The sequence below is a fragment of the Rattus norvegicus genome, chromosome 6 (genome assembly GCF_021556685.1).
Source record: "Rattus norvegicus strain SHRSP/BbbUtx chromosome 6, alternate assembly SHRSP_T2T, whole genome shotgun sequence".
NCBI lineage: Eukaryota > Metazoa > Chordata > Mammalia > Rodentia > Muridae > Rattus > Rattus norvegicus.
This window is the reverse complement of record NC_141539.1, coordinates 95,575,891-95,600,530: the sequence shown is the minus strand read 5'-3', so window position 1 is coordinate 95,600,530 and position 24,640 is coordinate 95,575,891. Positions and strand designations below refer to the sequence as shown.

General features: G+C 43.4%; 1 long non-coding RNA gene across 1 annotated transcript in view; it reads right to left on the bottom strand.

Annotated features, from left to right (window-relative positions):
* The window catches only part of LOC148005294 (uncharacterized), a 137,413-nt gene that overhangs the window by 40,175 nt on the left and 72,598 nt on the right, over positions 1 to 24,640 (bottom strand). The window contains exon 2 of the long non-coding RNA XR_015623097.1: positions 16,323 to 16,385. This is a non-coding gene — a long non-coding RNA (uncharacterized LOC148005294). The remainder of the gene's footprint in view (positions 1 to 16,322; positions 16,386 to 24,640) is intronic.

Genomic DNA, 24,640 nt, shown 5'->3' with positions numbered 1-24,640 from the left:
TCATTTCCAATTTACATGGGACTTAGTTAATAGGAAGTAAACATCTATGTGGCTTACAGGGCATAACTAGCCAAAAGATTGGAAAACAGCCACAACAATGTGCAAACAAGAATGTTAGGCATTTGATAGATTCCTTTAGTAGCAGGCCTAAAACTTTAAATGTTGTTCTTCCTTTTAAAAACAATTTTTTTTGAGACAGTCTTCTTGTGTGTTCTGAAAGTCCTGAGCTGGCTACCTGGTGGCTACCTGGCCCAGCCTCCTAAGTACCACAGACAACTGGTACATATCACTGTGCCTTGCTACAAATGCCTAACTTTAAAACCCACAAGTCTGCAAACTGGGTAGTGGTGGTACACGCCTTGGACCCCAGAACTCTGGAAGTAGAGCCAGGTGGATCTCTGAGTTCAAAGCTGGTCTGGTCTACAGAGCTAGTTCCACGACAGCCAGGGCTACACAGAGAAACCCTGTGTGGTGGTTTGAATATGCTTGGCCCAGGGAGTGGCACTAATAGGAGGTGTGGCCTTCTTGGAGGAAGTGTGTCACTGTGGGGGTAGGCTTTGAGACCTTCCTCTATCGTCCCAGAAGCCAGTCTTCATCTGCTTGCCTTTGGAACAAGATGTAGATGGCTCAGTGCCAGGCCTGCCTGGACGCTGCCGTGCCTCCCACTATGACGATAATGGACTGAACCTCGGAACCAGTAGGCCATCCCCAATTAAACAGTGTCCTTTATAAGAGTCACCTTGGTCATGGTATCTCTTTCCAGCAATGAAAACCCTAACTAAGACACCCTGTCTCAAAAATAAGTAAGTAAATAAATAATTATTGTAATAAATATTAGAAAACAAAAGGCGCCAATGCTATTGTTGGAACTGGCGGGTCACCGGGCCACATGGCATCTGCAGGGTATTTTCATTTTCAATCAGCAAAGCGTCTCAACCCAACTTGTTAAGTTTCCAATCTCCATCCCACACTGCCACCAGCTACTCTCTGAGTCTGGCAGCAGCCACCCTCTTGGGACTCTCATCCCCAGCATCTGGCCCCTGTGGCTATAGTCACAACTCCTAGTAACCCGTTAAAATCAAAACTCAATAAGCTTGTAATTTATTAATCAGATTTATATCAGTAAATCCTCCCCCCATAAAACATCCACACGATAAACTCAGAGCCGATTAATATTGATATAAACTGCCCACCTAGATAAGACAAATTGTCCTATAAAATTCCATCCCTTATGAAATATTCATAATTACCCATGGTCCATTAAGGCCACACAGATCTGGGTCCATCTTGGTTCTTCTCCCCTTTTCTCTTTCTCCTCTCTCCAAAACTCTATGCCCACCTTACTTTTTCACTGCCAACCACAGGCCTTGCCATAACCAAAACCAAAAACTAGGCATTTGTTCATTATCACACCATTAGAAGCGGGCACCAAGTTGATATGACAGTCTCCAGAAACAGACCTGAAGTACCAGTGGGTGCTGGATTGAAGCCCTGGTGATCGGGTGCCCATTGTGAGCACCTCAGCTGAGGGCTGAAGACCTCTATGGCATGTTGCAAGGGAAGCCATTTTGGTTTGGCAAATAAAGGCTATGATGCCAACCAACATGGTTGTCCCTGCATCTGTGGTTTCCGGCATAATCTAGGTTTCTGCATGAATCTTTATAGCTCAACTGTCAGAGTTGGGAATGAGACTTTCTATTGGATTTAGTGAAACAACTTTACATAACTCAATGCATTAAAAACAAAGGAAAAATCCTTTGAAAAGTGCATATGATGAGAAGTTATTACAAGAAAGGGAGGACAGCTAATACACAAGTGGAACGAAAGGAGAAGATACTCTCATTCTATAAATGTTATCCTTTTGTCCCATTTTCCTGTGGACTACAAATATGGTTGAGATCTTCAGTCTGAGTTTTACCTTGAGCATCTCACTAATATGCAAAAGGGGCATTCCACAAAAGCCAGGCAACACACCTTTCCTCCAAGCAACCGAGCCCTGTAAGAAATGCTCTGCAAGAGAAATGTCTCATAGTTTTGCTGAACTGCTCACGGCTAAGTCAAACCTAGCAGGGATGCTGAGAAAGGCAGGAGCAGGGTGGCACCATCAAGCATTCCATTCTTCTAAACCTAATGACCTCATGTGCTGCGAGCCTCTGGTCACACATGGCCTGATACTCCAGTTCCCGTTGGCAAGACAGTCACACAGGTAATACAGATCAACTCTTTCCATAGCAACAAACTGGGGAGATGTGCTGCCTTAGAACTCTAAGGATTTGTGTAGACTTTGCAAGGGATGCAGGGATCAGAGCCATGGGATGTTTTGCTTACAATTTCTGAGGTGAAAATTCAGCAAAATTTCTAGGTAATCACGGACCAAAGCCTGAGCATACAGTCCTTTTCTTTAGTGCTGATGCCATGGAAGATGAGGTCATCTAACAGCTTTGCTCCTTTAGTGGAGTCATCAATGGGACAATAGTTAGCCATTCCAAGGACAAGGCCACTGAGCCTGCCTGGGCTGCATCTCCAGAACAAAGCAACAAGACTCTCGTGATGTCCAAACCAACAAAACTTTCTCATCGGCCAGCATGTTTAACATGTTGTGCTTGGAGCCCTGTGCCAGGGGCTCTTGCACTGAGCTCCCAGTGTTTCAGAGATCCCTTTAATCTCAGCACAGAACATGATCATCATCAGGGACTTGATGTGCTTGGTAGAGGAGTTCTACCAGTTTTTCCTCCTGTTGTGGGTCCCTGATTTGCTACTTTACGTCTCTGGAAATTTCACATTGTGCACAGCATTTGGGTTCAAGCCAAACACATCAGTGAGTTTCAATGAAATATAAGATTTGGTCAACTAGGTTCTAACTGGTGCTGTTCAGACTCCCTGAATCCTGGAGAGAACATGGACTATGATGGCACGGACCAGGCAAGACTGAACTAAAACCCACTGAGCCTTTAGGTGAACCATTTCCTGTCTCCTCACAAAATGAACTCAAGGGGACATGTGAATGTGTTGGAGAAATTTACTGATTTATTGGATTTCCAAATATTGTTGACATCTCTGTGCTTTGGGCTGGTTTGGCTGTAGGCATTTCACAGTGCTGGTTGCCTGTTAAGGATAGACGCCAATGGAACTTCCGAAGCAGAAGTCTTCCTCCAGTTGTGGAAGAAAGAATGATGATGGAGGTTTCTGGGAGAACTCATGGTCTAGTTCCTCCTCTGGATGCTGAGCACTTTGGATGTAAGGACGAGCCACTCATCTTGGTCACTACCGCTTCTACTTCAAGTGTTTGGAAAAATATGTGTTGGATGAGTATGTAAAGCTAGGTGTAAGGAAGATGGAAGAAAATATTTACGCAACCCAGGAAGTGGGGCAGAAGGCATATTTGGGAGAACTACGGCAAGCTAAAGGACACTGAAGTCGTTGGAATGGAGTAACGGAGGCTGAGAGGGGCCGCAGAGAGACTTAGTTGGGAAGGGACATTTTGGGAAATGTTCCTGCCTTTTACCGTACTGTGGCTGCCAATTGATCATTTCTACACCCCCCCCCCTTTTAGTCACAGCGAAAACTTCACATTTAGATCTTCATTTAGAGAGCATCTGGTCTTCATATTAGTTTAAAGGCATAAGAATGGAGGACATTTAAGGGGCCTCACACAATGTGTAATAGAGAAAGAGGAAGGACAGCTGAAACTATTCCCCTTCATGTTGAACCTTCCTCATGTTTGTACATTTGTAAATGCCTTTCACAGCACACATGGAGATGGAGAAAGCACACGGTTGACATCCTCCATGCTGGGTGAAGAGTATCCTCCAATACCAGGTAGCCTGCCCAACCATGCATGGCGACCCTAACTGTGAAAATCACATTGTAAAATCAAATGCTCTGTGATGCTTCTGCCGTCTATTCACAATACTTGTGGGGGCCATTAATGATTGGCTAGGTTCTGAGTCATTCTACTTTGGGTGGAATTCTGATGTGGGGATTCTTGGGTTCAATTTCTGGGTTCACCACTTAACTGGGTAATCTCATACAAGCTACTTAGCTTCTTTGTACCTTGGTTTCCTTCTCTACAAAACAGGAATAGTAAGCTTTCAAGGCTATGGGATGATGTAAGAAATAATTGAGACTGTCTTTGGAAAGCACCTCGCACAGGGTTTGGAAGATCTGGATTGTTCGTAGGTGTCAGTAGTCATGCTGCTAAATTAATTATCACTGTTGATAAGTGACCCCCAAGTGTGGCCTGCTGAGCAGACCACCTCTGAACCCCTCCATCTGGTCATTTAGGGCTGACCCTTTCATAGGCTGATACCATAGTCCCACATGCTGTTCCTTTTATGGATCATAAGTTGAGTACCTGTAGCTTCGAGTTGCCGTATCACAAACACACAAGCTGCATGCATACATTCCACCCCACTGCTCTAGACTCTGCTGTTGTACTAAAGTGCCTGTTAGGATGCCTTACCTGTCCCTCTTTCCAGGCTGGTCCATTTACATGTACGTGTTGGGTTTGAAAAGGAAATAACAGAACCAACCATGATTTTCTGGACTATTTCATTGGTACTAGCCATGAGTCTTGCTGGTAGTGGTGTTGGTAGTGGTAATGATATGATCAAGTCATTGGTGGTGGTCTAGGATTAGGTAGACAGAGTGAGCACCCTGGAAGGAAGACCAAGGCCAACAAGGGGCATGGAACATGAAGTCAGAACATCGTCCCCTTATTAATCACTTGTTCATTCATCTGACAAAGTTACTGAGTGTTAGTTGTGCTGTGGTGTTGAGGGCAAAGGACTCCATGGAAAAGAAGGCAGAATTGCTACCTTGGTCAAGTCCAGACAAACACACTCTTTAGAGCAGTTGTTTCCTGGAGGAATTGTCACACATCAGGAGGATAGTAGGTGCAGAGTGGTTTGTTTTCTAGAGAAAACTCAGTGCTGGCAGAGAAGAGTCTGGGTCAGGATGGCTGGACTACCTTAGGGGGGGGTATAGTAATACGAAGGCAGAGAGGTGAGCAGGGGCAGAATCACAAAACGTTCTTCAAATCAGGGGTTAATCCTGGGTATAGTGGAGCATGCCTTTGGAGGCAAAGTCGGGCAGATGTCTGAGTTCAAGGCTAGCTTGGAACAGCCAGGACTACATAGACAGACCCTGTCTGCAAACAAACTAAGAAAAGTTAAAGGTGGAGTTGAGTCCTGTGCGAGCTTGGGGGCGAGGGGGACACCTGTGTTGGGTCCTCAAAACACATGTTTAAAAAAAGATGGGAATAGGTTGTTCATGCACACACGAGAAATATTATTTTAAACAAAACAAAACAAACATGCTTTGCATGCTTCCAATCCCAGCATGAGAAAGACAGAGGTGGGTGGATCCCTGTCTGGCCAGAAAGTATAGCCTACTTGGTGAGTTCCAGGCCAATAAGAGACCTTGACTCAAAATACAAGGATGGCCCCTGAAAAATCATACTGGATACTGGAAGTTGTCCTTTGGCCTTCCCTTATATATCTACAAACATGTGTGTACCCTCCCATAAAGATATGCATGAACACACACACACACACACACACACACACACACACACACACACAGAGGCACACAGGCACACACTTACATGTTAAGGGACTTGTTCTTTGTTTTGAGGGCACTTTACAGTGCATGACAAACATCAGTCAAATGGCAAGGACTATGCACACACGGGCCGTGAACAGTTATTGAAAATAGCATTCTAGTATTCTCTGGGACTGAGAGATGGCTCTGTGGTTACGAGCACTGGCTGTTCTCCCAGAAGAACCAAGTTCAATTTCCAGCACCTACATGGTGGCTCACAACCATCTGTCGATTCAGCTTCAGAGGATCTATACGTTCTAACCTTTAAGGGCACCAGTCATACCTGAGGTGCATAGACACACAGGCAAGCAAAGCACTCATACATGTAAGATAAAATTAATTAAACCTTTAAAAATATTTTCTATATGAGTAGGGCTCATTGAGAATATTTATTGGGAGGATTTCAGAAGACATCCCTTTGTCTGCTTGACAAGTAGGGCCCTCTCTGAACTCTGTGGCCACACCTGTCATCTCCTTTAGGTGCTGTGTGCAAAGCCTGTGGCAGCCTGTATTTGTTGTGGGTGGGTTTTCATAAAGCCATGGGGGAGGAAAGAGAGCCTGTCATTTGTTAGCTTCCCATAGCCTTAGCTTGGCTTCCAAGGCTGTTCAGTTTCTTCCACCCAAACTTATCCCACTCTAGGCGGGGCTCAGACTCTGCCATGTAACTCCCTGCTCCTGTGCCTCTGCCCTGCCCTGCCCTGCTTACTGTCCCCAGGACTCACCTGTAAATTGGGACTAATCACTTGTGATTCAGGAAGTTCTGTGGATTATGTGCCCAAGTTCCTATCACAGAGCCTGGTGCTCGAACATCTTTCAGCTAGGCTTAGCAGACATCAGACTCAAATTCTAGACCCTTGCCCACCCATCAGAAATGTTTCCTGGGCTGGGTATGAGTGGTGGGACCAGAGCTAGCCAGGGGCGTTTCCTCTGCTCCGAGAACACAGATGCAGAGGCACACCAAGTAAACTAAACCAGATACAATGAAAGAAGACAAGATCATGTCTGGGAAGGACAGCAGCTTAACTCACTGTTTTGTAATTCCCTTTCCTTCTGCCTCCTCTTTGGATGGTAAATGCGTCATCTGCGTAGCTCCATTGCTCTCGGAGCATGCATTTCTCCCTTAATTCGTGTTCTTTAAGGTGTTATTAATATTCCAATGCAAATCATCTCGAGTCTCAGGATTGTTTTGAGAAAAAAATGCAATTACATATGCAAAGAGTCTTAGATCTGGCACCTACACAGTAGCCTTGATGTTGTTAAAAAATGATAACGACACTGTCATCCATCTCTTAAGCTCAGACAGACTCTAGATCTCTCAGAGTCCGGGAATCTCTTTCCTGCTGCCGACTCAGTGAAAAACAATTACAACAACAATAATGGCTACTGCCTATTGGGTGATTAGTCACCGGACAGGAGCTATTTGTGTGCTCCGTGTTTTAACTCAGTTCTTCTGATGAAAACTTGAGAGGCAGGACCTGTGAGTTTTGTACTGGATGAGGAAAATGAGGCCTCAAATCACCAAGTAACTAAACAAGGTATGTAGTTAGGAAGCCATGGATGGGCTTAAACTTGGACCAAGTGGGCTAGTCCCACAGGCCACAAACTGAGCCATGACCCCAGATTCATCTTGACCAACTTCTGTTTGTCTCTACCCTGCCAGCTTACAGAAACCTCCACCTTGGCTTTCCATACAGAGTCCATTGCTCCATCTATACACTCCCAGAGGACTTTAAGACAGCAATTAGCTTCTCTAGCAATTATCACATTAACATTTTTTATGTGTGTGTTTACCAGTGTGTGAGTTTCTCAAGGAAGAATTTCTGCTTCCTCAAGGGACTTGGGACTTTTCTGATATGCGTTAAGAGTGTCGCGCTTCAGTTGAACCGACAGTAACCCAGATGAGTTCGATGGTGACAATCAATCACAATAGCTTCTGGTGAACCAGACAACCACCGGAGGGAAAACATGGCTGGGGGACGTTTCAAAGGGCAAGAACCAAGGTGCCGGTGTTAAGCATGGCTTTTTGTGCCGTGGGGATCGGGATGGATTTTTTTTTTCTACAATTGGAATGACTTTAATCACTGCTATCCAAAAGGTCTCTTCTAACCAGTGCCTCTAGCCCTGTTGGCTACAATGTCTATTTTCCTTTGTTCCTTCTGGGAGGGATCGGTTCATGTTACCTGTCTGCACTCCCTGAATGCCAGGGGAGAAAGAAAGGCCCTGGCAGAACCAGTACTTAACAGCAGTTAGGAATGTTTCTCCAGTGGCTATGCAAGCTGAATGAGTGTGGAGGAGCCTCAGCTCTACTCTGTTGTGAGCCAAGGTTCCCTGTGGTAGGTGGTATTGGCATTCTGTCTAAGCTCCACCCCCAGTTACCTGGCAACAGCCAGGCATGCTCCGCCCCACAGTTACCTGGCAACAGCCAGGCATGCCTGACTCACTGTAAAAGGGTCTGCTTGGCCCCTCCTCACTCTCTTCCCTCTTGCTCTTGCCCTCTTCCCCGCTTCTCCTTTGTCGCTTCTCTCCCCATTCCCTTCCCCCCTTCCCTCCACGTGCTCATGGCCGGCCTTTACTCCTCTCCTCGTCTACTCTTCTACTCTCATTAAACCATGGAACCATGTTGTCCTGTTGTGATTTGTCAGGATGCGAGCTGAGATTTCTACCCCGACTGATAGTACTGCCTTTTGTCTGGGATAATGCCTTACAACCTACATGCCTTTCTCTCTATTACTGCTCCTGCTTCCTCTAACATCTCACAGGACCGGGCGTGAGAGCCTCTCCTGGTTGGTTTGGTGCTGTTTGTATTCAAAGGCTAAATTCTGTACCTCAGGAATGAGCAGATCCTCACCACATACCCACCTTTGTTGTGTAAACCTTGCTCCTCATTTTGAAACTATTGGTTGAATAAAGCTGGTGACAGCCAATTACTGGGGGAAATAAAGAGAGGTGGAGTTGGAATTATCAGGCTGAGGGGTCACAGTTAGAGGAGGAGAGAAGAAGAGAGGAAGAAGGAAGCCGCCATGGGGTAGGTGCATCATGAGCCGGTGGCCACGAGGGTCAGTCTGTTGGAGTAGGAAAGTCCCAGGCAGAACATAGCAAACAGTATCTTGGATTTTGACAGGGAAGGAGACAAAATAGCATAGCGGGTCAATATCTGCCCAGCTCTAGTGCTTTAAGGGTTATTATAATTATAAAGACGTGTATGTGTGTCTTTTATTTGGGAACTAAATGGTCTCAGGTGGAGTAGAGACCGGATATTCTAATATCCCACTGGAGTGGGTGTGAGAGCCTCTGAGAGGAAAGAACTTGTCAGAGAAAGGTGAAATGGGGACATGGTCCTGCCTTCTGAACATTTGCACAGTATACAATACAAGATGGCAGGAGTGGCCGATTTGCCGCTGAGATATTCTCATTTCCAGAGCCTAGGTACTTGATCTTTCAAGGCTTTGGAAGGCAGGGAGGACTCAGCAGCAGATGGTGGGAACAGACACTGAAGGACAAGAGGGACACAGAAGAGATAAAGGTCATGAGGTGTTCATTCATGGTGACCTAAATGGAGTTCTGGCACCAAAGGAGGTCTTATGTGTATTTTATTGTACACTTTTTAAAATGATTTTTTTTTTTTTTACTTTGTGTCCATTGGTGTTTTGTTTGCACACTTCTCTGTATAAAGGTATTGGATCCCCTGAAACTGGAGTTATAAACATTTTTGAGCTGCTGTGTGGGTGCTAGGAATTGAACCTGGGTCCTCCAGAAGAAGAGACAACATTCAATTCATTAAGCTATCTCTCTAGCCCTAGGATTTTTAAAAGAAAAGCATTCTGCCTTAAGAAAAAAGATGAGGGTTGCTTGAAATAAGCCTGAGGAATTTTCCGTCAGCATGCAGCAAACCACATTACACTCAATGTCTCATAGAAGTTTCTCAGACTCTTTATGGTCTACTGATTTCTTAGGCAATGTTTCTCTACCTGTGGGTCTTGCTCCCTTTGGGGCTTTAAGGACCTTTTCAAAGACCATGGGAAAACACAGATGTTTACATTATAATTCACAACAGTAGCAAAATTACAGTTATGAAGTAGCAATAAAACCAATTTTACGGCCGGGGGGGGGGGGGAGGATGTGTGTCACCACAGGATAAAGAACTGTATTAAAGAGTCACAGCATTAGGAAGGTTGAGAACTACTATCTTAGGGCATCTGAGAGATAACAGGCATGAGATTACCATCCCAGGGGATTCTCTTCCCATTCATACAGGGCTGCCTGTCTGGGTTACATTTGGAGAAACTCAGAAGCAGGGAATGATTCCAGAACCTTCTTTGATACCCCCACTGGCCTTGATTTGTGTTTCCAGGTGCTTCAATTCTCCGTTCTCAGACCCTCTTTCTGAGGGCTGGTTGACTGGGTAGGGAGGTCCTGGTTCTGCTCTGGTTCTGCACTGTTGGGACTCCCTCTGTCTCCGCCGCCCAGCTGCCTCTCCACCTCCCCCCAACCCTGGGCTGACCACAGGCTCAGGATGGTCTGTTTTGCTCTGGCTCAGGGCCACAACCACTGGCTGCTAGAAAGAAGCCTGTGCTGACACAGGTTTTATTGTAATGTTGGTTTCCTCAGAGAACGTGCCCCTTACCCAGACCATCTAAATCGGGGTGGCATTTGGGAACATTTGCTGACAGGTTTGTGAAGAAGATGCAGGCTTGGATGTCTACAGGAGTCTATGCAGGTTGTAGGGAGGGAGAGGAATGGGGGAAGGGCGGGGGAGAGAAGCGTCCTAGGCATCTGCAAATGAGAAATGAGGCAAAAAACCATCGGATTCTAAAGTCAGCTGAAGCACTGCAGTTTGGGCAGCTGAATCCCATTAAGAAATCATGAGGAAGCTCTCTGTGTTCCTGCCCATGTGATGGAGAGGAAAAATAATCTCGGAGGGCTTCACAAAGAAAACAGTTTTTGAGCAGAAGGCTTAACGTTCCTCAGAACTCAAAATGGAAACAGCTTGCTAGGCACCCAGTGAGCCCAGGAAGGAACCAAACCTGCTCTTAAAGGCCTAGCCCCAGGAGGCTGTGAGAAGGAAATTCCAGGGCCTGGGCAGAGCAGGGGAAGCTGGAGTCAGGTGGCCCCCCGGAGGCAGCCCAAGGCCAGGATGCTGTCTGAGCAGACAAAACCACCTTTATATTCATACCCCTCTTACACAAGGACATTGCAAGTGGACAGATAAGGTAGAGTTTGCCTTTTTCTGTTACTCTTACCCTTGAGCTGTGTCTCCATTTAGTTAACCAACTTAAGCCATATTCTAAAAAAGCCACACAGGCAATTGGATCTTTAAAGAAATTCAAATTTAAGCTACCCCCAAGGACTAAAACAGAAGCAGTACATCTATTCTTGGTGGCCTTTGTGATTGACAAGTAGAACCTTGTTTCTGTGGGCAGGAGAGAAATTGTTCTTTTTTTAAAGGCTTTGTGCTGTGATTTAAAAAAAAAAAAAAAAGGTCAAATTGGTCTGCCATAAAAGCAGCATGTCTACATTGTGTTTTAAAACTATAAAATGCACATGCATCTGAAAACTGTGGTCTTTTAACCGAGGTTGTTTTCTTTTTGTTTGTTTGTTTGTTTTTTCAGAGCTGGGGACCGAACCCAGGGCCTTGCGCTTGCTAGGCGAGTGCTCTACCACTGAGCTAAATCCCCAACCCCTAACCGAGGTTGTTTTAAAGGATCCGGAGAGTTATTATCTATTTTTGAGTGTACCCAGGGTACACCGGGAAGAAGGGACTAAACAGTATGCTGTGTTGGTGGTTGGGGAAGGGAGCATCCACCTGTGCTACTTAGTGTCAGATGTGAAGGCTGATGGGAGGAGGAGTCATTCAGATGGCATGTTCTCGAACTTTCAGCAAAGGTAGCTCTGTAAAATTTTTAATTAATTCATTGTGTTTTTGAGACAGGGTTTCTCTGTGTAGCCCTACGTATCCTGGAACTCGCTTTGTAGACCAGACTGGCCTAGAACTCACAGACTAAAGGCATGTGCCAGCACCGCCTAGCAGGGTAGCTTTTCTTTCTTTCTTTTCTTTCTTCTCTCTCTTTCTTTCTTTCTTTCTTTCTTTCTTTCTTTCTTTCTTCCTTTCTTTCTTTCTCTTCCTTCCTCTCTCTCTCTCTCTCTCTCTCTCTCTCTCTCTCTCTCTCTCTCTCTTTTTCTTTCTAGCAAAGGCTTATCAAATTTTGAACTCACGACTTTCTACCTCTGACTCTCCTGAGTGCTGGTACTACAGACCTATAGGCATGTGAGTGCCCACCACAACACCTGGCTCAAAGGCCCTGTTCAAAAGTGTGGCTCTTCATGAAGAAAGCATTAATTCACAGAGGGTGACTAATGATTCAACCTGCAACCTGTTAGCTGAAAGACATGCTTTAATGTCCAACATTTTAAAAAGTAGGTTGAACATGACAATGACTAGATTGGGAGACAACCCGGCCTGTGTTCTGATGCATGCGTGCTGGCTCTGGCGTTTAGAGTAGTCTGCCTCCTTGCCTCCTTTGAGGTAAAGGTACTCGGTATTTGGCACTCAATAACGTGTGCGTGGTGCTACAGACACTGGGGCCATCTTCATTGTTATTACTTGAGCAAATGAGACCGGCATGAGACTGGTCTGCTCGGTCTAGCGCCCCCTTGGGGATCCGGTCCCCGGCGGCGGAATTGCACAGCCATCTTCTCACTAATCTCGCATTTCCTTCGGATGCCTTCCCATCCTGCTTTGCGGCTGTTTACTCTCTTAGAAGCTAAGAGAGAAGGGGAGTGAGTTGCTCAGGGAGGACTGCATTCCTGGGCAGCCTAATTTACCATAACATATCTCCTCTGTCCTCATCACCTTTCTTTCCTCCCCTCTCCCCTTCCCTTAGTCTCCTTTGTCTGACTCAGCAGGGCGCTGGCTGGCATTATAGCTCAGGGGCCACCTCAGAATGCTACCACTCACTGGACACTGTTCTGGAACACCCCTCTCCTTCAGCGCGTGGCTGGTTAGGGCACAATAAGGATGTCTACCAAAGACTCCGATGCATTAAGCACCTGGGGTTTAAATGACTCAGAATCGCTGTCTCCTTTGTCTGTCTGGGCTGGAACCCTCTGCACATCACCGGCAAGAACAGCTGAACCTTTCTCCGAAAGGAAAAGGGAACCGATCTCACCCACAATAAGACTTGGGGCCAATGTCTATACCATCCCCATAAAAGCATCATATAACTTAAGAATATGAACAAAATTAGTCTCTCTCTCCAAGAATTGCCTGTGGAACAGCAGACAGGTCTGTAAGCTATTCCATTAAAATGGAACAAAGGACTCGCTTGCGGAGACAGTATTAAGCTCCATTGATAGAAGTAGAAGCTCTTGGAAACAGTTCCTTTAAAGGCCTTTGGCATCTGGGTTCCGTACATTTTCTTTTCAACCACTGTAGGCATTTGTTTTTAATAAGTCTTTACAAAATAAATGTTTCAACAGGGCACTTCAAAACTGCATTTCTGACCAGCAAAAGAAATGTTCAGATGTTTCTCATTTCTATGTCACTAATTCAGACTCTGAAAACTCTTGTTATTCAGAATCAATTTAATCCTAATGTTTTGCCTACCTCTCTTCGTAATCTCCCTTCCCATCTCTGCATGGCCCCTCTCACCAAAGCCATCTCTGGGGTAGCCTACCTAGGATGAAAACGTGTCTTCGGAGCATAATCTGGAGACCAGGGAGACAGAGCATCCTCAGGTCCTCTTCCAGTCCTTTGATCTTCTGATGCCTGCATTAGGCATCCAGATGGCCTTTTGGGTTTTGCCCCAAGGGTAGTTGACACAGAGAAGCTAGCATTGCCACTTCATGCAGTCTGAGTATTAGGATGGCCTGTGTGAAAAGGTTTAGAGTACCTGGTCCCATGCTGTCAGCAAGGGGAGCAGAGACCAAGGATCTAGAGTAGCAGGGAACTAGGGAGTAGCAACAAGACAAGGAATGGTGGTGATGAGGGAGCTGTGCGTAGGTGAATTATCCAAGGGAATCACTTAACCCTTCCTTCCTGTGGTTCCCACGAGATCTTTGTTAAATTTTAAGATGCGTAATTCTATTACTGAAATGACCTTAAAGCACTCTTTTGGTTTAGATCAGAAACGTTTGTTCCCTCTAGCCTTGTGTGTGTGAACACTTGGGCCCCAGTTAGTACTGTGTTAACAAGTCCTGGCAGAGATAGGTCACTGGGAATTGATTGTGAGCCTATAGCCTGGTTCGAATTTTAGGATATTCTTTCTGTGTCCTGGCCCACCAAGACATGAACAGATGGCACAATAAGCTCTCTCTGCCACAACTGAGCCATGCCAGTCACTGAATCTTTTCTGCCACAATCTATTCTACCCTTGGGAAGTCTGGGCCCAGTGTGATCCTCACTGGCTTAAGTATTTCTGTCTTGTTTCGCCATATTGATGAGAAAAGTAACCCATACAGCCCTGGCTAGTGTTCACTAAGGCTGTTACTATTGTAAGTGCCCCTTGCTACCCTGACGTTTCTCAAGACAGTCCTAGAACGTGGGTCCTGTTCTCGCCGTTTTGTAATGAGGAAACTGAGTCTTAGAGAATCTAATGACGGCTTGTGCAAGAAATATGTATGATAAGGAAAAGATGTGGTTTGTGTGCATGTGTATGTGTGTGGTATGAGTGTGTATGTGCCTGTGTGTCCATGTGTGCACAGGTGTATGCATGCATATGTGGAGGCCAGAGGTCAATGTTGGGTGTCTCTCTTTATCAATCTTATTTTTTGAGATAGGGTTGGTCTCTCATCAAACCTGGTATCTGCCTGTCTCCAGCACTTGGGTCACAGGCATGTGCTTCTATGCCTAGCATTTTTATGTGTTGGTATTCTGTCTAAGCTCCACCCCCACAGTTGCCTTGCAACAGCCAGCTGTGCCCGACTACAAAGGGGGCTACTTGCCCCCCTCCTCTCCCTCTTTTGCTCTTTGTTCTTGGCTTCTCCCCATTCCCCACATGCTCATGGCCGGCCTTTCCTCTCCTCTACTCTTCTTCTCTCATTAAACCTCTCCATGTGGAACCATATTGGCTTGGTGTGCTTTATCTGGGCGTAGATGGAGATTTAAACCCTAGAAATATGGGTGCTAAATATCTGAACTCAAATCTGCATGCTTGTATACAAGTATGTTAATCTATGATCTAGTTCTCCAACCCCTTATTCCTATATTTGTGAAGGAGAGATCACCTCAAGTAAACGCCCCTGTCCAGCACTTAACCATCATTTTAGAGAGATGGCATTGCCGTGTGTGTGTGTGTGTGTGTGTGTGTGTGTGTGTGTGTGTGTGTCTACTTTCCTTCTCAAAACAAATACTAAATTTAAATCAGACATTAGTTGACAGCTTCAATGATATCCTAGTTTTGGTAGAGTTTCAGATAGTACTTAAGTTTCATAAAAGCCGAGTGTTTGGAGCAAAGTATGATTTTATGATGCAAGTAAGAGCAGACACTTCACAGCCATCCTCAGGGATGCACTATGCTTGGTAGTGGTTGGGCTGCTGGCAGCTGTCTACTCTACACTGGCTGCCAGAGTTGGCAGCTTTGACTATTTTAGAAGATTCCAATACGTTCTCAGTATCATGAGACAACAAGATAATATTTGATCAACACAATCCTTTGCAAATGCCTTCAGAAGTAATAATCCAGCAGTTATAAATATAAATATATAATATAAAAGAATGGCCTATGATATCAGGTTTAGAAGCTTGGTACCAGTTATAGGTCTGCCATCTGTGACTACTTTCCTTCTCAAAACAAATAATAAATTTAAATCAGACATTAGTTGACAGCTCCAATGAAAGCCTAGTTTTGGTAGTTTCAGGTAACACTTAAGTTTCATAAAAGCTGAGTGTTTGGAACGGAATATGATTTTATGAGGCAAACTCTGACTTGAAGGGAGAAAAGACAATGGAGGGAAGAAATGTGAGAGAGACATCTAGACCAGTAGATTGCATTAGAGGGGAGAGACTCTGTTCCTATGGTTCATGAATCCAATGCAAAATTAGCTCTGAAAACTAGATGTGCATCAAAATTACCTGAACATTTTGCTAAAACACAACGAAGAACCCATGATGCTTTGCTCTCACAAGCTCTCTGGGAGTGCTTAGCATGCTGGATTGGGATCCACATGGTTTTCTTCCTCCCTCCCTCCCCCTCCCTCCCTCCTTCCTCCTTCCCTCCCTCCTTCCTTTCCTACCTCTTGGGGTGTGTGTGTGTGTGTGTGTGTGTGTGTGTGTGTGTGTGTGTGTGTTGTGTAGAGGTTGGGGGTTGGTAGCTGGCATCTTCCTTGATTGTTCATCACCTTATTTTTTGGGTGTGGGAGGGAGAGCTTCATTGAACCTGGCTTGGCCAATGAGCTCCCGGGATCTGGCTGTCTCTTCTCCACTCAGTTCAGGGTTGGAGAAGCATGATGCCATGCCAAGATTTTACATGGCTACTGGGGATCTGAACTCAAGGCCTCATGCTTATGTGGTAAGTATTTCAGCAATGGAACCATGCTCCTGGTCCCTCAGACCCATATTTCTAGAAAAAAATGAACTCTGACTCTTATGTGTTTAGAGGTCTAGCTTGACTTTTTCAGTTGTGTTCTAGATTTCTCTCTCCATGGCTAATACCATCTTTGAACTTTATAAACTTGTGGTTAGTTTTTAAAGTTAAATTTATAGTTTCACATTTAATATATCTTACCTGATAAAATTTGGTAAGTTTCCAGCTAGAAGAATGTTCATGGGAAAATAAATGGATGAAAAGCTGTTGAGAGAAAGATAGAGATAATCAAGAAAAGAAAATCAATTTCATTATCGTTACAGTTGGTAGTAACTCTTTAACAGAATAAACACCATAATAAGGATTGATAAGTTATATTCTACATCAGTTTCCATTAGCAACTTAAACACATTTGTAGATGAAAAGATGTAATTACATCTATACAGAGTCTGGTTCAAAAGGAAAATTTTATGATTGGACAATCAGTTCTATTGAATAGAATGATAAAATATCACAGTTACAACTCAATGCTCCAAACAGTGTTAATTAAAGTCTTTTATGACCCAGGTTTTGTCTGCCTAAGTTATGAAACTGGTTTTAGTAATGACGATATTAAGTAAGTTTTTAGAGACAGGATATTGCTGTATAACTCAGGCTGGCCTCTAAGTCAGGACCTTCCTGTCTCAGTCTCTGAGTGCTGGGATTTGGTGGCTGGGTACCCTATACCTGTGAGTATGAGAGAGAGGGCTTCTTCAAAGAAAGTGCTCCCAGTATTTCTAGGGGTTCCTGGTGAGAAAGAGATTCAATGCTTTCCTATGATGAACACTAAATACATCCAGAAGCAGACCTTCACAAAGCTGGCAGATTTCTCATTTGGTTAAGCTCTACACCTGAGGGATTCAGAGGAATTGTTTCCACACTTCCTTTCCTTTGCAAAGACTTAGCCTGGCATACGGGCTTCACAAGGGGACATTTTAGCTTGCTTTTGCAACCTAAAGTTAGGTTTAATGGACAAGACTGACAAAATTTACTTGTAGTGTTTCCCAGGTCTTGACTACCTATCTTAACTTCTAGAAAGGAACATCGATAGTGGCCATTCTTTCTGAGTTTCAATGCTTGCTGTAGTCCTACTTCTACCACACTGCCTTCTGGATTGAGGCCAATCACTGCTAAACTCTGCTCCTCCAAAGCTTGTGACCTTTGAATATAAACCATAAGCATGACCTTTAACTAGGACTCTGACTCTCTCTCTCTCTCTCTCTCTCTCTCTCTCTCTCTCTCTCTCTCTTTCTCTCTCTCTCCCTCCCTCCCTCCCTCCTCCCCCCACCTCTTTGTGCATGAGTATGCACAAGTACACCAGTGCATGTGAAGGCCAGAGGAGGATGTTGAGTATTGTCTTCTATCATGCATGCACTCCACCACATCTCCTTGAGTGAGACAGGATTTCTCACAGAATGGGCTAACTGGTCTACCCCATTGATTTATCATGATGTTTCTGCCCTCTTCTAACCCTAGTGTTGGGATTACAGGTGTGTGAGATCATACCTAACTTTTTAAGGTGGGTGCTGGGGATCTGAATTCAGGTGATCATACCTAAACACCAAGTACTCTTAGCTACTGAACCATATCTCCAGCCCAGGACTTCATTTTTTAAATGTCTAAATCAACATAGTTTCTCGCACACAAGAGTTGGCTCAGAAAATTTCTCTTTCACCATCCTGGCTTGAAAGGGGGTAGGAGGGTCATCTCTGTGGGACTAAATATAACGCATGATATCTTTATTTTAGAAAGACATGATGAACTCGTCTCCGTGTCTGCCAAGTGCTTTCTTTATAATGTTTTACAGTAAGCTGCTGCTCATTAGTTATGGCAAGGTGCCCACAGACTTTGATTTGTTAGCTTGCCTGGGCTAGACAATTGTTTGGAACTTGACAACTTTAAGATGCTAAACTCATCCCAAGCATAACTGCATTGGTGTGTCAGAAAAAGCTCTTTTCTTTTATCTTTATTGGAAAACAACAGCAACAACAACAACAACAACAAAAAAAAAAAAAAAAAACAAAAAACAAGTGCAAACATGTACTGAACTTCAAGATTGCTGTAAAAGAAGAACTCAACAGAGCCTTGCCCAGCATGGATACCAAAGCCTGAAGAGAAAGCTGCAAATGTGAAGTGGTTAGAAATGAAGGAAGAAAGACTAGAGTGTACACACTAAGACCTTAGAGATGTATGTTGTCAAGGAGCTGAGGACCACTTTCAGACATAAGGGACAAGGACAAAGATGAAAAGGTACACATGATTTGCACAAACATGGTGGTCCTTGAGTTTTATTTAGATAACAAGTGGCTTGAACAATTTACTATCAGGCATTAAATGTTGTTGTCGAGGCCTCCTGCACCCATAGACTAAAGAATTTTTTTAGTTTGACCTCCCTTGGCAAGGTTTTTAAGCAAATTTATATTAGTTGTGAATATTAACACATTGGAAGATTTTACATGAAAAGTTCTAGGCTTATAAATTTAGGGAGTGTAGCTCAATGGGTAGGGTTCTTGTTTAGTATGCATAAAGTCCTGAGTTTGATCTATGGTACCAAAAGAACTGGATGTGGTGGCACATGCATGTAATCCTAACACTTGAAAGATAAAGGCAGAAGAACCAGATGTTTAAGGTCATCCTTAGCTACATAGTGAGTTTGAGCTGAGATACATGAGAACTTGTCTCAAAAAAAAAAAAAACCTTAAGACTTAAGTTTTCCTTTTTAAAAAAAAGTAGATAGGCTGGGCATGTAGCTCATTCGATGAAGTACCTATTTATCACCCACAGGGCACAAGGCCATGGGTTCAATCCCTAGAACCTGGGAATAAAAACAGAGTATTTGACTTGAGCATGGTAACACAAACCAATAATCCCAGCACATATGAGATGGGATATCCCAGAGATCAAGGCCAACCTGGAATATATTATATAGTGAGACCTTGTCTCAGCAAACAGATGAGTAAAACGATACTCCACCAAGAACCTAGATCTAAAGTTGAGTGGCAATCATCTGGCCATCAGCTGTAGCCCTTGCTCCCCCTCTCCTCACTATGGCTTTCCTTCCAATCTGCTTTGATCATGAGTATCAGTGATCTGGATGTCTGGCCCCTGTGAGCATTTGGATCCTCAATGTTTCTGTACATTGTCAGAGTTTTCTGCCCAGTGGAAGATGTGGCACAAATTCTGCTACAATCAGACAATCAAAGCAAGTGGCCCTGCTCTTGCCCACAGAACTCAACACCTGAGAAAACACAGCACTTGGTCTAGAGAGAAAATACCATGGACAACACACATGCAGAATGTAACTTTTTGTTCTGAAAGTACATTGTGGATCATGATCTAGAATGCATATTCCACTATGGCAAGGCACCTAGCTGTGTTTATAGGAAAGATGTTGGCTTGCCACGAACTCTCTTTCAGTTAATTTAATCCAGGAAACCAATTTTAGGTGAGAAAATTTGGGTTGACAAAGCAGCTAGATTGAGGTCATCTATTCTATTTTTCAGAATGGCTTCCAGTCTGTAAAGAGTTTCTTTTAAACAGAGAGTTTTTATATTTGAAATTCTACTTGTAAAATATCCTTATGCCCTATAAAGGTAGGCATGTGTATATGAAAACTCAATGTGGGCACTCACTTCTTTAATGTCTGCTCTTAGGAAATGTACAGTGCATTAGGATGAATGTGATGCTAGCAGCTGGGAGATGTGGGGTGAATTCCCAACAGACAGGCACGGATGCAGGCTTCCAGCACAATGTGTGCATTTCTTTTTCTCAAGAGACTGTCTCAGCCATCCTAATAACCAGGTCTATGGAGCTGGGCAGATCTGTGAACTCCTCCTGTTTCATTCCTTGCCAAGGAGGGATTCGTTTTAAATAACTCCATGATTCCCTAAAGATAGAACGTATTATTTTCTCAGGTAGAGGTGCCTGCGATAAAGGGAGGCCAGTTTGTTTTGATTTAGGAATTGATGTGCAGCCCTTGACCCTGGCTGTCTCTGTCCAGCCTGGACCATGTGCAGTTGGTTTTGTCATCACAGCTGTTCTTGCAGTAGATCCTGAAGTCTGCTAGATGATGCCAGGGCTCTGGTTATTAGATACTCTTTCACCCCTGGTTATTAAAAACTCAATCATCTCTAAGTTTCTTTGTAGAGCCAGTTTTCTCTACCTCGTTTATATATAAGGTTTTTAATTCTGTTTGAAGCCATAGTTGTGTGTGTGTGTGTGTGCACGTGCATGTGAGTGCACATGTGTATATAACTTGCAATCTTCAGAATAGAAAACTTATTAAAATATTATGACATATTTGAGTTGTTTAAGAATGAAGAAAAAGTGGAGTCACTCCTATGTGAATGGCTTATTTAAACATTTGCTTGCTTTTTTCTTCAGAGAAGGTTGCTGCCTAGAGGGCCTTTTGCAGAGACCTTGAACCCTCTCTCCAAGGCCATTCTGTTCTTCAGAAGCTTGTAAATCATACCAGTTAAATAGCCTTTTATTCTGTTCTTGCTGTTTTCAACCTCTCTTTGTCAACTTTGTCCTTGGTCTGCTTTCTTTGTGACCCCAGTGTTCCCTGTTCAAATTGAACAATACACACACACACACACACACACACACACACACACACACACACACACACTCCCATCCTGGTTCTTCCATTCTCTCCCCTATCCAGGCCCTTCAGTTCTGTCTCCGCACATCCAGACCCATCTCCTCTCTTCTCACTGACGCCAATTTCTTTTCCATCACACCATTTAAAAACCATCGAAAGATGATTTTTGTCTAGAATGAGGTTACCCATGTTTCTACCTAAATTCATTCTCTGGGAGAAGAAGCTGGGGACCAGAGACAAGCTTAGGTCATATGTCTCAAAGAACAAAGACAATAGCCCCACTGCATTCTCTAGTGCACAGCCCACAAGGTTACCAAGTGTTGGATCCTAAATGTTTAAAGGGTGACATATTGAGTACACCGCAGAGAAGACCCACGCAGGGTGTGAAGCATGGCAATAATCAAGGGAGTCTTGGGGAGGAAATGAGATCTTGAGTTACATTACTTAGTTATTATAATAAAATACCTAACAAAGGCAACCTAACAAAGGCCATGTTTTTCTCATCTCACGGCTCACGGGTGGAGTCCCTGAGGGCAGGGAAGTATGGCGGCTCACATTGCAACCATGGTCAGGGAGCAGAAATGGGTACATGCCCGTGCTCAGCTCTCTTTCCCCTTTTTATTTAGTCTTAGACCCTAGTTCATGCAATAAGGCTTCCTCGTCATTATGGGGTTTCTTCCTATCTCGGTGGTCTTAGATAATTCTCACAGGCCTGCTCAGAGAGCCTTGTCTCCATGGTGATTCTAGATTCTGTCAAGCTGACACTCAGTGTTGACCATCACAGCCTTCCTGCAGAAGTATAAGGTGACAGTGAGCCAAGAGTAAATTGCACAAGCAGTCAGAAAAGTTATTTTGAACGAAATCTGCACATGGCTATGTCCCCAGGATAAACAATGCCTTGCTATACATTTTTAATTGGTGTCTTCACGAAGGAAAGGTAGCAAGAAAGTAGTAAGCCAATGACTTTGCAGTTACATATCATGAGATTTCTGAAAATAAGTTTCTCTTAAATACCTCTAAATATACAGTTATCAACCTTATTTTCAGTGACTAGGCCTGGACTTTTTTATGCTTGAGTTTGTTAAGCACTTTTAATAGCAGTCAGCATTTCCAATACTTTCTAATACACAGTTTTACTTCTCATCATTAGAGAGTCAGAAACACATTTAATCAAAACAGCATTGTGACCACAATAACCTTTTTGCTATTATGGCTCTGGTCCTGCATAACATAGAGGAGGCTTCAAAAGCATATTTAAAGGATATATTAAAATTTATGGACATTTGAGAGATGAGGTGTTTGCTTCCCTTGACGCTGCTGAGCTGTGAGTAATTAATGATGGCCCATGAAGCTAGGACAGAAAAGGCCATGAGGCTTCCAACTGGTCCTCTCGGGTGCTCACTGTGGGGCCAGCTGGCCATCATGGAAGAGGTCTGGCTCCTTCGTCACTTCAGTCATTAGCACCATTGGATCAACAGCTTACAGTTATCCCTACCAGCAACTGCCAGGCATGGCAGAAGGAAGCTTCCAGACCATTTCTATCCCCAGTTAACAAGCCAACTCTTGGTTCTCCCCTGCAGGACATTTACAACATCCTGGAATTGTACAAAAGGACAAGCCACTCTTACTCTGTCCATTCCAAATTTCTGACTCAAAGAATCCAAGAAAAATTATCATCAAATTTGGGGATAGGTTGGTATGTAGCCAAAGTAACTATAAGTGGGATCATTCATAATTGTACTATATTACTAAATTGTTATAATGCATGCTTTTTTTGAATGTATATCAGGCTGATCTTTAACTTTCAGAGATCTACCTGTCTCTACCTCCCAAATGTTGGGATTAAAGCTACCATGCCCTGCTCCATGTATGCATGTGTGTGTGTGTGTGTGTGTGTGTGTGTGTGTATAATTTTTTTCTTATTTATTTGTATTTGCAGTGTATGTCTGTATGTAAATATTTGCATGTGTGTGCAGGTGCTAGTGGAAGCCAGAATAGAGCCCCAGATACCCTAGAGTTACAGGTGGATGTAAGCTACCTTATATGACTGCTAGGAATCCAACTCTGGTCCTCTGGAAAAATTTGCATTTTGCTCTGGGTGATGTTCACATGCTCTTAACCATCTCTCCAGCCACTCCTAAATAGACAAATCAAAACTGACCACCATAAAGTTAAAAGAGCAATTGATGGGACTTGGGAGGTAAATAAAATTCAGGATAGGAATCACAAATGTGGGCCAATTGGAAATTTGCAAATATAATTTTGTAAAATGGTTTAACTTTGTCAAGAGTTTTTTTTTAATGTATTTTTAGGTATCTTCACATGCTGTATTTTGTTGATTGATTTCATGTATGTTGAACCACCACGCTTCCCTGCAATGAAACCAACTTGGTCATGATGTATGATCTTTTTAAATGTGTTCTTGGATTGATTTTTTGAGGAATCACCCAATCAGATCTCCATGGTGGCTCCTTTGGTTTCCTTTCCACCAGCAAAAAAAAAAAAAAAAACAAACATAATACCACCACGTGGTCCAGTCATACAACTCCTGAACATGTATCCGAAGGATTCAACGTTAAGAAGCTACAGACACTTGATGTGCTCTTCGCAACTGGCAGTTGGAGAATCAGCCTAGATGGCAACAGATGTAGAAAATGTGACACCTATACACAGTGGAGTTTTATGCAGCTGTCAAGATGAATGAAATAATGACATTTATAGAAAAATAGATGGAAGATCATTAAGTCAACTAAAATCAGCCAGACTCAGAAAGACCGATGTTGCATGTTATTTCTCATATGTAGAAAGATACACACACACACACACACACACACACACACACACACACACACTCTCACACACACACAATATAAAAATGGCATGATATCAAAATCTTTTTGTTAGCGGATTTTTCTGAGAAAGATAAACTATATTTATCTATATTTATATATATATATCATATATGCACATGATATATCTTATGTGTGTGATATCTATATCTATATATTTATTTTAAATTAGACTACAAGTAAGCCTTTGCTAGTTTTTTTCTCTTCTCAATGAATCATGTTACTATTTAAAACAAAACAAAACAAGACTGAAATATCCTGGAAGGGTCCCAAATATCTTTCACATACCCTTGACCCTCATTTTTACTGAAAATATTTACATATCCATTAACGTGGAAACCTCGGCTGCAGTTGAAAGTTCTTTAGTTTAAGACTATTTTTCTGAAGCTCACCATGTCAACAGTAGTAGGTTGAAGTCATAAGAACCCTTTTGAGCCTCTTGCCAATGTCAATACAATTGTTGTTCCCAAGTCACCTGCCCTCCATCTACAATCCTCTTACTCGGATGCACAGACACAGACTCAGCCGCCATTTTCCCACCAAAGGTTCTTTTCTCCCTTTTTTTCTCAACATTGGTGGTTTATAATCCATTCCTAGTGCTGGGCTACAGCGGCATTAGGATAATGGAGGTCCTTTCCAAAGTCCAGGCACCTTGCAATTGAATTGCTTTTCTTGTTCAGTCCCTTACCCTAGTCCTCAATGATTGAAAAAAATGCCTTCTTTGTCTAGAGTCTACAAGGAAGACTTTATTGACAGTCTGAAATTTCTGTTGTCACATATGGAAAGGAATCTCAGACATAGTGATTTGGTTTCTCTTTGGTCATGGGCTGAGTTCATCAGAGTCCCCTTGCATCCTAGAGAGGAAGCTCGTGCAAACACCTCCTGCAGGACAACTTCATCGAAAAGTATTTTCTAGATTCAGAAGGCAAGAACTTTGGACCTGGAAGATAATACAAACCATGTTTTTCTCATGGGGCAGTAAGTTCCTAACTCAGGGTCTGAGTGAGAACTTCATAGATGCCAGCAAT